The 11,115-nt window shown below is 40.6% G+C and overlaps 1 pseudogene; it reads right to left on the bottom strand.

Moving 5' to 3' along the window:
- Nucleotides 1-7,233: 7,233 nt before the first annotated feature.
- Nucleotides 7,234-10,309, bottom strand: LOC138446757 (large ribosomal subunit protein uL23 pseudogene; annotated as a pseudogene).
- Nucleotides 10,310-11,115: the final 806 nt, after the last annotated feature.

Raw genomic sequence — 11,115 nt, 5'->3', positions numbered from 1 at the left:
AGCATTGGGGCGTATAGGTTTACAATAAACCATATTTTATAGGCAACAGGTGTAGCTGACTTACATCCTAAATTGTGTGAGGCTGTGCTGTCAGGCAGGCTCTAAAGGGATTTGGAAAGATTTATGAGACTGAGTGACAGCCAAGGTGATTCTTGAAATTGACTTTTTAAGGTGTCATTTTGGTGAATGACAGGTTATAGTTACTAAAAAAAAAAAACCCCTCATAATAATAAGGAGTTTGTCTTTAAATGGCAGTAAGGCTGTTTCGTGGGGGGGGAGAAAAGCTCATTTTTAAACTAGAAATTGCTACATTTTGGACATCGGCAAATCTAATTGGCTCTGAGCATGTGGCCTGACTTGCTCAGCCATTCAGAATCACTTCTTCCCCCAGCCAAAGGCCACATGCCTTCAAACCGGGTTATAATCTACTCGCCCTGCTTAAACAGAGTTTGCTTTTAATTAGGATCTTTTCTGATTATTGCAATTAATTTTAAGACAAAGGAATCAGCTATGCATCAAAGGAAGAGAAAGAGGAAAAAAATAAAAGAAGGAAAAATATATTCTATGGTCTTGTCAAACGAACTTCTCTTTCCTTCTGTCATCCTGCTCAGGGGCCCCCATGCTTGCTCCTCTCCCTGAGATAAATCATTTAATCTTTATCCTCCTCTCATGTTTCAGACCAGTCAGCTAGTCTCACAAAGCTTGTCAGCATTTGAACTTAACATTTTCAGGTTGAATAAGAAGCATTTTTTTTCCTTTCATTTTTGATTGGTTGTAAAATACGATATCATAATTGTAGAGAAAATTTTAGAGGAAAAAAACGCCTGTCATTCTCCTTAAGGTTATTGTTTCTTTTGTGTTTTTGTTGCTAATTCATTTGTTTATATGACAAATAATTACTTCGAGCCTTCAATAGGCTGAGCTCCATTTTAGACTAGGGATATAACTGGGAACAAACCGCTCTGCCCTTCTGGGATTTTCATTTGAATGTGGGGAGAGAGAAACAAATGAATATTATGTCAGATGGTGTTGAGGTCTAAGGAGACAAAACAGGGTAAGTGTTGGGAGTGTGAGGTTGGGTGGGGAGGTTATTATTTCCTTTCTATTTTCTTCCAACCACACACATACTCACTCTGTGCTCTGTAAGACCATGTAGAAAATGCTAACATGCTCCACCCCTCCCCCACAAAAAACCCAACCTGTAAATATATATTTAGAGATACAGTCTAAACTTTATTTTTTCATAGCATGACAACACAAATAAAGAGTCTTCCCTGGTGGCTCAGATGGTTAAGAATCTGCCTGCAATGAAGGAGACCCATGTTCAATCCCTGGGTGGGAAAGATCCCCTGGAGAAGAAATGGCAACTCACTCTAGTATTCTTGCCTGGAGAATCCCATGGACAGAAGAGCCTGGCAGGCTATAGTCCATAGGGTCACAAAGAGCTGGACATGACTGAAGCAACTAACACTTCCACTTTCTTTCAACACAGAGAAGAAGTTCGATGCTAATTGTCAAATGCATAAACTTGGAAGAAATAGACGTAGAGAGATAAAGCATCAAATAAAAGAAGAAATTGGCAGAGGAGACAGAGGAGAAAAAGTTCTAGTCATTAAAAATTTGCATTCATATTAAACTCTGAGAATTTGGGGCAAGACCAAATTATAGGGTAGAGAAATCCTGAGATAAAGTTAGAAACAAATCAAGGAAAATTAAAAGCAGTTTATGTCAGGGGCTTCCCTGGTGGTCCAGTGGTTAAGACTTCACACTTCCAATGCAGAGGGTGTGGGTCGAATCCCTGGTTCGGGAATAAGGATCCCGAGGGAGGCCAAAAAACCAAAACAAAGCAAACAAAAAAGCAAATGAAATGCACACAACAAAACTTTTGTAAAGAGCAGTTTATGTCAGAGTCAACAATCTTGTCCAACCTGTGCACACTGATTGTTTCTGTTCTGCATCAAGCTCTTGATCCCCTCTGGTCCTAGAAAACAGTCAGAAGATTAAAGATATTAAGTTCTGCCTACCTAGAGATGTCAGGACTGTTAGCAATTTGAGAGATGCACTAACACCTTAAAACTGAAAAGTCTAAAATCAGAAAGATGCTAAGCTCTGATATGGGCTCTTTCGAGTCTACGCCAAGCTGAAAGTTGAGTAGTTCAATTTTCCCTGCCCCTTTTAAATGCAAGTATATTTGTATGTGACTAATTTTCATTAAGATACTGGTTAGAATCATCACATGTAAAATTCAATAGCCCCCTTTACTCTGGGAGCCACTAAGGACTAGCAGAATGAGCTCAGCATTGGCAGTAGGCAGATTTGGATTTGAATCCTGGCTTTTCCAGGTATTCATTGACCTCAGGCAACTCAGTTCACCTCATTGGAACTATTTGCTAGCCACTGGGGGCATTTATGGTGCTGAAAATGATATGCGTTCAAGGACCTAGTCTTGACTTGCACGCACGAATGCTCAGTTGTGTCCGGCTCTTTGTAACCGCATGGACTGCAGCCTGCCAGGCTCCTGTGTCCATGTATTTTTCCAGGCAAGAATTCTGGATTGGATTGCCATTTCCTTCTCCAGATATAGCGAGTATTCAGTTAAAAGTAACCATTATTGGGACTTCTCTGGTTTTCAAGTGGCTAAGACTCTGTGCTCCTGATGCAGGGGGCCCGGGTGTGATTCCTAGTCAGGGAACTGGATCCCACATGCTGCAACTAAAAATCCCAAGTGCTGAAACTAAGACCCCACACTGCCAAATCAATTAAAAATAATTGCCGTTATTATTGCCATGCTCATTCAGTATTTTAAAGATTTATTTACTCGAAAAATCTTACCATATTTGTATATTGATGAAGGCCTTTAGGTGTCCAAATGACAATCATATAAAGTTTTTTGTTTCAACAGTTTCCAGCTTTATTGGATGTAATCCATGTTTCATAAAACTGATCCTTTTAAAGTACACAATTCAGTAGTTCTTAGAATATTCACAGAATTATACCACTCTCACCACTAACTTTAGAAATTTTTATCACCCCTTGAAGAAACCCCATAACTTCTAGCTGTCACTTACTGTTCCCTCTCTCCCTAGCCCTTGGCAACTACTTACCTACTCTCTGTGTCTGTGAATTGGACTATTCTGCACATTTCATATAAATGGAATCAGATAATATGTGGCCTTTTGTGATTAATTTCTTTCACTTAGTATAATGTTTTTAAGGTTTAAACATGTTAGAGCATATATCAGTATTTCTTTCCTTTTTATGCCTGAATACTATTCCACAGGGTATTCCGTTTGGTTTACCCATTCATCAGTTGATGGGCATTTATATTGTTCCTACTTTGGGGCTATGTTATATAATGCTGCTATGAATATTTGCATACAGGTTTTTATGTAGACATATGTTTTCATTCTCTTACAAAGGAAACTGCTGGGTCATATGATAACTGTATGTTTAATGCTTGAAGCTACTGCCAAGCTGTTTCCTTTATTCTAAATGGCTAAGAAGTGGGTGATTCTAGCAGAGAAAATAGAAGATGAGCTTGGGGCATCTGTAGTGCAAGAAAGCATGGAAGTGCTAAAAAAATTAAAGATGAAGGCATATTAAAGGGACACGGGAGCCAACCTAAAGGAGCTACCAATGACCCGGAACAATTTGAATGGCAAAGGAAACAGCACAGCGTTAGATCACAATCCAAATACAAAATAAATATGTGTTGGTTCGCACTGATATAAATAAATGATTGAATAAACAGAGACTTCCCTGGTTGCTCAGTGGTTAAGAATCTGCCTTCCAGTGCAGGGAAGCTTAAGCCCAGGTGCCACAACTACTGAGCATGTGCTCTCGAGCCTGGGAACCGCAACCCCTGAGCTCAGGTGCCGCAACTACTGAAGCTCTCTTGCCTAGAGCCCGTGCTCTACAACAAGAGAACCCACGAGCACCACAACAAAAAGGAGCCTCCACTCTCCACAACGAGAGAAAGCCCACGCAGCAGTGAAGACCCAGCACAACCAAAAATAAAGAAATCAATAAAATCTAAAAAGTAGTTGAATAAACAAATAAATAGGAGAGAAGAGGCAAGCCGTCCTTAATGAAGAATTTCAAATAATATAAGTAGATATTGCCCTCTCCATAATGTGAAGTTTGAGTGTGGACTGAACTTAGTGACTTGTTGCCAAAGAATAGAGTATGGAAAGGGAAAAAAATAGTAACTTTAGAGAGATATCTGGCAACCCAATTTAGCCCATGATCCAGGTCAGCATTACTAGCAACAAGTCATGTTGAGCTCGTGTGCCCAGTGATACGATGTGATGAGAAGGGCACCTGACCTATGAGGTATTCTTCCCCAAGATCCATAACCCTGATTTAATCATGAGAAAACATCGTATACATGCAAATAGAGGGACATTCTGCAAAATGCCTGATCAATACTCTGCAAAACTGTCAGGGTTAGGAAAGAAAGCAAAAGACTGGGAAACTGTCCTAGAGCAGAAAAGACAAAGGAGACATGATTGAATGCCAAGTGGCGACTTGCTTGGGATTCTGGGGCAGGTAAATGACCTGAGCTGAGGGACTACCCTGGTGGTCCAGCGGTTTAGACTCTGAGCTTCCACTGCAGGGGGCACAGGTTCAATCCCTGGGTCAGAGAACTAAAGATCCCATATGCTGTGTGGCCCTGCCAAAAATTCAAAATTTTTTAAAAAAGGATCTGAGTGGGGAAACTGATGACATTCAAATAAAGTCCAGAATGTAGTTATTAGTGATGTACCAATGTTGGCCTCTTAGTTTTGGCAAATGTTCTACTGTAATGACATATGTTGGGGGTTCCCTGGTGGCTCAGTGGTAAAGAATACAGCTGCTAATGCAGGATATGTGGTCCCTAGGTTTGGAAGATCCTCTGGAGAAGGAAATGGCAACCCACTCCAGTATTCTTGCCTGGGAAATCCCATGGACAGAGGAGCCTGGCAGGCCACAGTCCATGAGGTCACAATAGAGTCAGACACAACTAAATAATAATAACAATGTCACATGTTAACATCAGGGTTAACCGAGTGAGGGGCGTATAGGAACCATGTACTATCTTTATAACTTTTCCATCGATGTAAAATCACTCTAAAATGAACAGCTTTACTTAAAAAAATAAATCCATTACATGTAAACATAAGTAATATGTTTTATTTGAAATATAACTATATGAGTCAACACACAAACAATTCTTTAATGAAAAAAGTCTAGTGAGTATAGGAATGGTTAGCCAGGAAATTCAGATAAAAGAATTTGTCACTGAGAATGAATGCTAAGATTGACCTGAACTGGTGGCTTGCATGGATTAAATTTGCCAGGGAATTGCTTATCTTTCTATCAAACTATCTAAAGTTACAAGGTTGGCTGCCTAAAGCAACAGCAGCTACTGCAGCAACACAGATTTTGAGCATTTGATCCCTGGCATGGGGTACTTAGGGCACAGCTCTGTTGTCTTCTTCTGTGGATTAACTTCTCCCTTTTCTTAAGCAGTATCAGCATTTACCAAATTAGTGAGTTAGGGTTACACCAAAGAAGATATTGATTTCTTTTGGCCTCCTTTGCCTGGGGTTGCTAAATACACTTTCCACATGCCTGCCAGTAGATCTCATTCCTAGTTCAGGACTCAGGTCTTGTGTAAACTGTGATGACTCCCAAATCTGTATTCTCACACTTCCCCCTCGACTTTCCGTTTTCTGACTTTTTCTCGATGTGAACTGGCTGTCCCAAGGGCACACAACTGAAAAGACTGCAAAGGTAAACCTATTCTCTTGCTACCTTTCATTCGTGTTAAAATTGTTCCTCCACCAATTCCCCTCCTGAGGTCTAATGACTCAGTGCTGTTGTGGTAGCACAAAAACAGCCATAGACAATACATAAGTAAATGAACGTGGCTGTGATTCAATAATACTTTATTTAAAAAAGGGCAGTGGGTCAGATTGGGCCTGGGAGCTATAGCTTGCTGATGTCTTGTTTAAACTATAGCATTGGGTGAAATTGCCTGGGGCGGGAGGCTGCAAAGGCCAGAAGCTCTGGAAAGAATCCAGAGGAACATCAGTGTTAAAAGTCGTTGACTTGGGAAAGAAATTCAAAGGAGGAGAATGAAGAAGAGTAGTCAGAGGGGCGGGAGAAAATTAGAATATAGAAGTCTCCTGGAAGTCAAAGTAATAGTGTACCTGCATCCTTAACAAATGCTTTCAGAGGGATGAAGGGCTTCTTAGGTGGCTTAGTGGTAAAGAATTCACCTGCCAATGCAGGAGATACAGAAGACGTGGGCTCGATCTCTGGGTCAGGAAGATCTCTGAAGAAGAAAATGGCTACCCACTCCAGTATTCTTGCCTAGCAAATCCTGTGGACAGAGGAGCCTGGCAGGCTACAGTCCATGGGGTTGCAAAGAGTCAGACATGACTTAGCAACTAAACAAAAACAACATAGAGATGAAGTAGGAATGTTGGATCTGGGTGAAGTTGGACATAAACCATCCTGAGACCACTGTGCTTTGTGACAAAGTGGACAAAATTTTGGAGCTGGGATAATGCAAGCTGAAGTTCAGCCATGAGTCCCAGACCATTCAAGGAAGACTGGGGTGAGAAGGAGAAAGAAGTCAAGTCCTCGGTGTATATGAGATCCAGGGCTTGCTCAGGATGCATCAAATATTAGTTCTGGATAGCAAACGTGTGCTTTGGAGTGGTGGAATAGTGAACTCCATGGCTTTACTTTTTGATTTTAAAATGTGGATAACGTATCTTAAAGAAGCATATAGACATTGACAATAAGTTATCACTGTAAGACATCATTTCTCAGTAAGATAACACTGTTGGTGGTTGGTGGTTTGGTTGCTAAGTCATGTCCTATTCTTGCAGCTCCATGGAATGTAGCCTGCGGGCTCCTCTGTCCATGGAATTCTTCAGGTGATAATACTGGAGTGGGTTGCCATTTCCTTCTCCAAACAGTGTCTATTGGCTTGGTCAAAAAGTTTGTTCGGATTTTTCTATGGAAAAATACCCGAATGAATTTTTTGGTCAAACCAATTCTTTCTGGTGGGGAAATTGGAAATAGAAAGTTTCTGGAAAGCTTGACATCATGGATAAAAGCAAGCAAGCAACCAACCAATCCACCAGTTCCTAACTGTGTCTCTCGATTTCTTTCCCCAGCCCTGCTTTTGTAGGGGTGAGGAGGCAATCAGACAATTTGAGAAGAATTTATTTATTTATTTTTTTATAGTGAAAACTTTTATATTTGAAATTAGCCAGCTGGACTCAGTTTAGATGATCCCAATTTTGTTGGCAACATCCAAAGCATCATAGTCAGGAGCCAGTCGAACATATGCCTTCTTCTCTCCATCAGGCCTGATCAGAGTACTGACCTTGGCCACGTCAATGTCATAGAGCTTCTTCACAGCCTGTTTGATTTGGTGTTTGTTGGCCTTGACATCCACAATGAACACCAGTGTGTTGTCTTCTATTTTCTTCATGGCTGACTCGGTGGTGAGGGGGAATTTGATGATAGCATAGTGGTCAAGTTTGTTTCTCCTAGGGGCGCTCTCCCGAGGATATTTGGGCTGCCTCCTGAGCCGCAGAGTTTTGGGCCGCCGGAAGGTGGGTGACGTCCGAATCTTCTTTTTCTTGTGGCTGTGGACACCTTTCAACACTGCTTTCTTGGCCTTCAAAGCTTTTGCTTTGGCTTCAGCTTTAGGAGGGGCAGGGGCTTTCTTCTTTGCCTTCGGTGCCATCTTCATGAAGAGGGCTGAGAAGAATTTAATTCCATACCACATAGCCCCCAAAATAATTTTCCATTTTCATCCTCTAAGAACATGATTGCACTTGACATATCATAATTAGAAAGATAGCTCACAATAACCTATTTGCACTAAATTGACTTTGAAACGGTTTTACTGACTATGGGAATACACCATGCCTCCTCAGTGTACAAATACTGAGACTGCCTCACATGGTTAATGATTCTGAACCTAAACCTTTCTTTTCATAGATTTGAGAAATCATTTCAAAAAGAAAGAGCTGATAGCCTTCACTGGTAACCTCATCTCAAACATTTTATTCATCATTCACATGACCACATTTTTCAATTAAAAAGATACTTTGGATGGAATTCTTATTTTTTCTTTCTCTTCTTTTTTCCATGTCCTTACATTTCTGGGACATAGACATGAGAGATTAACTACCTCAGAAACATCCTGAGGCTCAAATCACAGTAAAGCCCAAGAACACCCCATGACCCGGCTACCTTTTTTGTTCTAGGAACTCTGCTCTCTAGTTCTTGGAAAACATGAGAAGTGGATTAGTGTTACAGTCCAGTGTTTACTCGAGAGTCGAAAACAGAGATGCTGAGAGAGGCCTGTGACTGCTCATTTTGCCTTTTGATCAGTGGGAATAAAGCCTGGTACTGACCATTTTACCTCATTAGTGGGGCTCACTGACCACACCTCTCTCTTTAATTCTTTCCTGAGTGAATTTGTAATTTGCCTTTGGTTTCTGCTTTTAAAAGAACAGATTGTGAAGGATCAAAGAGGAACTGGATAATGACAAGGAGGAAGTGGCAAGTTAGTGATATCTTTGTAGGACTAGTAACTATACACAGTGTGATTAATCAGAATCAGTCTTCTGAGAAGTGACCAGAGATTAAATTCCAGTACAATAAACTCTAAGACTAAGTATCTTATTTATTCTTTACTTCTTGTCCAGCCATGAAGCTTTTATTGAGCATCTACTATATGTAACACTTGGTAAAAAAGAAGTGTAAAATAATGGATAAGAGACTAAGATCTTAAACAGAACTGTATATAAGTCCCTGGTTCTACTATTTACTAATTGTACTGGGTTATGTCAACCAGAAACTTCAGGAAGTGACCTTATTTGGAATAAGTCTTTGCAGATGTAATTAAGGTAAGGCTCTTAAGATGAGATCATCCTGGATTAGAAAGTGAAAGTGTTAGTTGCTCAGTCACATCCAACTCTTTGCGACCCCATGGACTGTAGCCCACTAGGCTCCTCTGTCCATGAAATTCTCCAGGCAAGAATGCTGGAGTGGGTAACTGTTCCCTTCTCCAGGGGATCATCCTGACCCAAGGATCAAACCCGGTTCTCCTGCATTGCCCTAAATCTAATGATGATTGTCCTTATTAGAAGCAGAAAAGGAGAAGAGACAGAGATACATAAGAAGGCTATATGAAGATGGAGGCACGGATAGGAGTTCTGCAGTCCCAAGGCCAAGAACACCAAGGGCTGCAGAGAAGCTAAGAGAGAGGCATGGGAGGGATTCTCCCTCAGAACTTCCAGAGGGAATTGTCTCTGCCAACATCTTGATTTCTAGACTCAACACAAAAAAATTTGCATTGTTTTGAGCCAACAAGTTTGTGATAATTTGTTATGGAAGCCCTAAGAAACCAATACACTAGATGTGACTTTGGGGTTAACTAACCCTCTATATTTTAGCCTCTGCCTCTATAAAAAGAAGAGGATAATAGTACCTCCTCCTAGAGTTATTGTGATGACTCAATGAGATAATACTTGTAAAGTGCTTCTGGCATACAGTGAGAGCTCCATATGTGTTGGCAATCATTATTACCATATTTTTGGTTCAAGTTGATTTCTAATTTATCAATATTATGATTACTTGCATAATTACCTCCCTTTCCTTTTTTATTTGGGAGATCTTTTACCTTTAAAAGGAGCAGAAGAGGGAAAGAGAGGGCCCATCATGCAGATGAATCACTCCTCCCAATATTGTTAGTTGCAGAAACCATATGGACCCCAGAACTTCTGCCCCTATGGCAAGAGCATGGTATACATTCCTTGAGGGGCTGCCAAAGGCTTGGTTGGAGCAGTAAGGGCTTTAAATATTGTTTACAGACTATAACTTTTATCAAGCTAGGTTATTTATGTCTCTCCAAGTTGATGGAAATCCTGGCAGTCCTCCAGGGCAAAGACTCATAGAACCACACCCCTTTCCCCTCCAAAAAAAAAAAAAAAAATCCCTGTCTTAAAATTGTGGTTGGGGGAACTATTTCTTTAGGTCTTTTTAGAAAACATTATATTTAATAACATTCTAAAGTTTTTTTTCATAAGGTTCTTATAGATATGTATTACATTTATTCTTAAGTTTCTAGCTTGCTTCTATTTCTAAATTACATTTTTGGTTTGCTGAAAATTAAAAACATTTTTTTCTTTTTATTGTTTTTGTGTTTTCTTTTATTTTTATTGAAGTACAGTTGATTTGCAGTGTTGTGTTAGTTTGCAGGAACTAAGATCTGGTGCAGCCAAAAAAAAGAAAAAAAAAAGTGGTATAAATTGCCTCCAAAATAAAAGCCCACCACGTGTCGTGCCACTTTTTTAGTGGTTGGTGGTAGAAGGTGCAGCAACTTGTTTTTCTTTTCAGCCTTGATGGATGTCTCAGCACGTTCTAGTTCATGAGAATCCGGAAAATTTACTGAGGAGATGGGTTCCTGAATTTTCATGGGGTTCATCTTTCACCTTCTGGTTTACATTCTCACACATTTTCTCCATGTCTATGTCAGCACAATCAACAACCCTTGCCCTTCTTTAAGCCATTTTCTCCTGAATCACTCTATGTACTTTCCCCTTTTGTACATGATGAGATCTAACCTTGTAGGTACCTGGACAACAAGGAACATTGAGGCAAATTCTTCAGGAGGATGAGTGCCACTTTATAAGGTAACTGCCTCAGGTGAAGTTATTATGGGGTATTCAAGCAAGGAATAGAGAGTCTCCTTAGACATGAGGGGCTTCCCTTGTGGCTCAGCTGGTAAAGAATCGCCTGCAGTGCGGGAGACCTGGATTCGATCCCTGGGTTGGGAAGATTCCCTGGAGAAGGGAAAGGAGTCACACTCCAGTATTCTGGCCTGGAGAATTCCATGGACTGTATAGTCTATGGAGTCGCAAAGAGTCCGACATGACTGAGCAACTTTTGCTTCACTTTAGACATGTAGGGCAGACTCCTTCTGCTGGCGAGAGAATCTCGAAGTGATTTAGTAATGGTGATGGTGGCAGGGCCTGTGTGGGGGAGCTGGTTAAAATTCTCATATTCTGAACCCAAGCAGACATCTCCATTCCAAATCTC

Source organism: Ovis canadensis, chromosome 10 (assembly GCF_042477335.2).
Source record: "Ovis canadensis isolate MfBH-ARS-UI-01 breed Bighorn chromosome 10, ARS-UI_OviCan_v2, whole genome shotgun sequence".
Classification (NCBI taxonomy): Eukaryota; Metazoa; Chordata; class Mammalia; order Artiodactyla; family Bovidae; genus Ovis; species Ovis canadensis.
The sequence above is the reverse complement of the archived record's forward strand: the minus strand, read 5'-3'. Positions and strand labels throughout refer to the sequence as shown.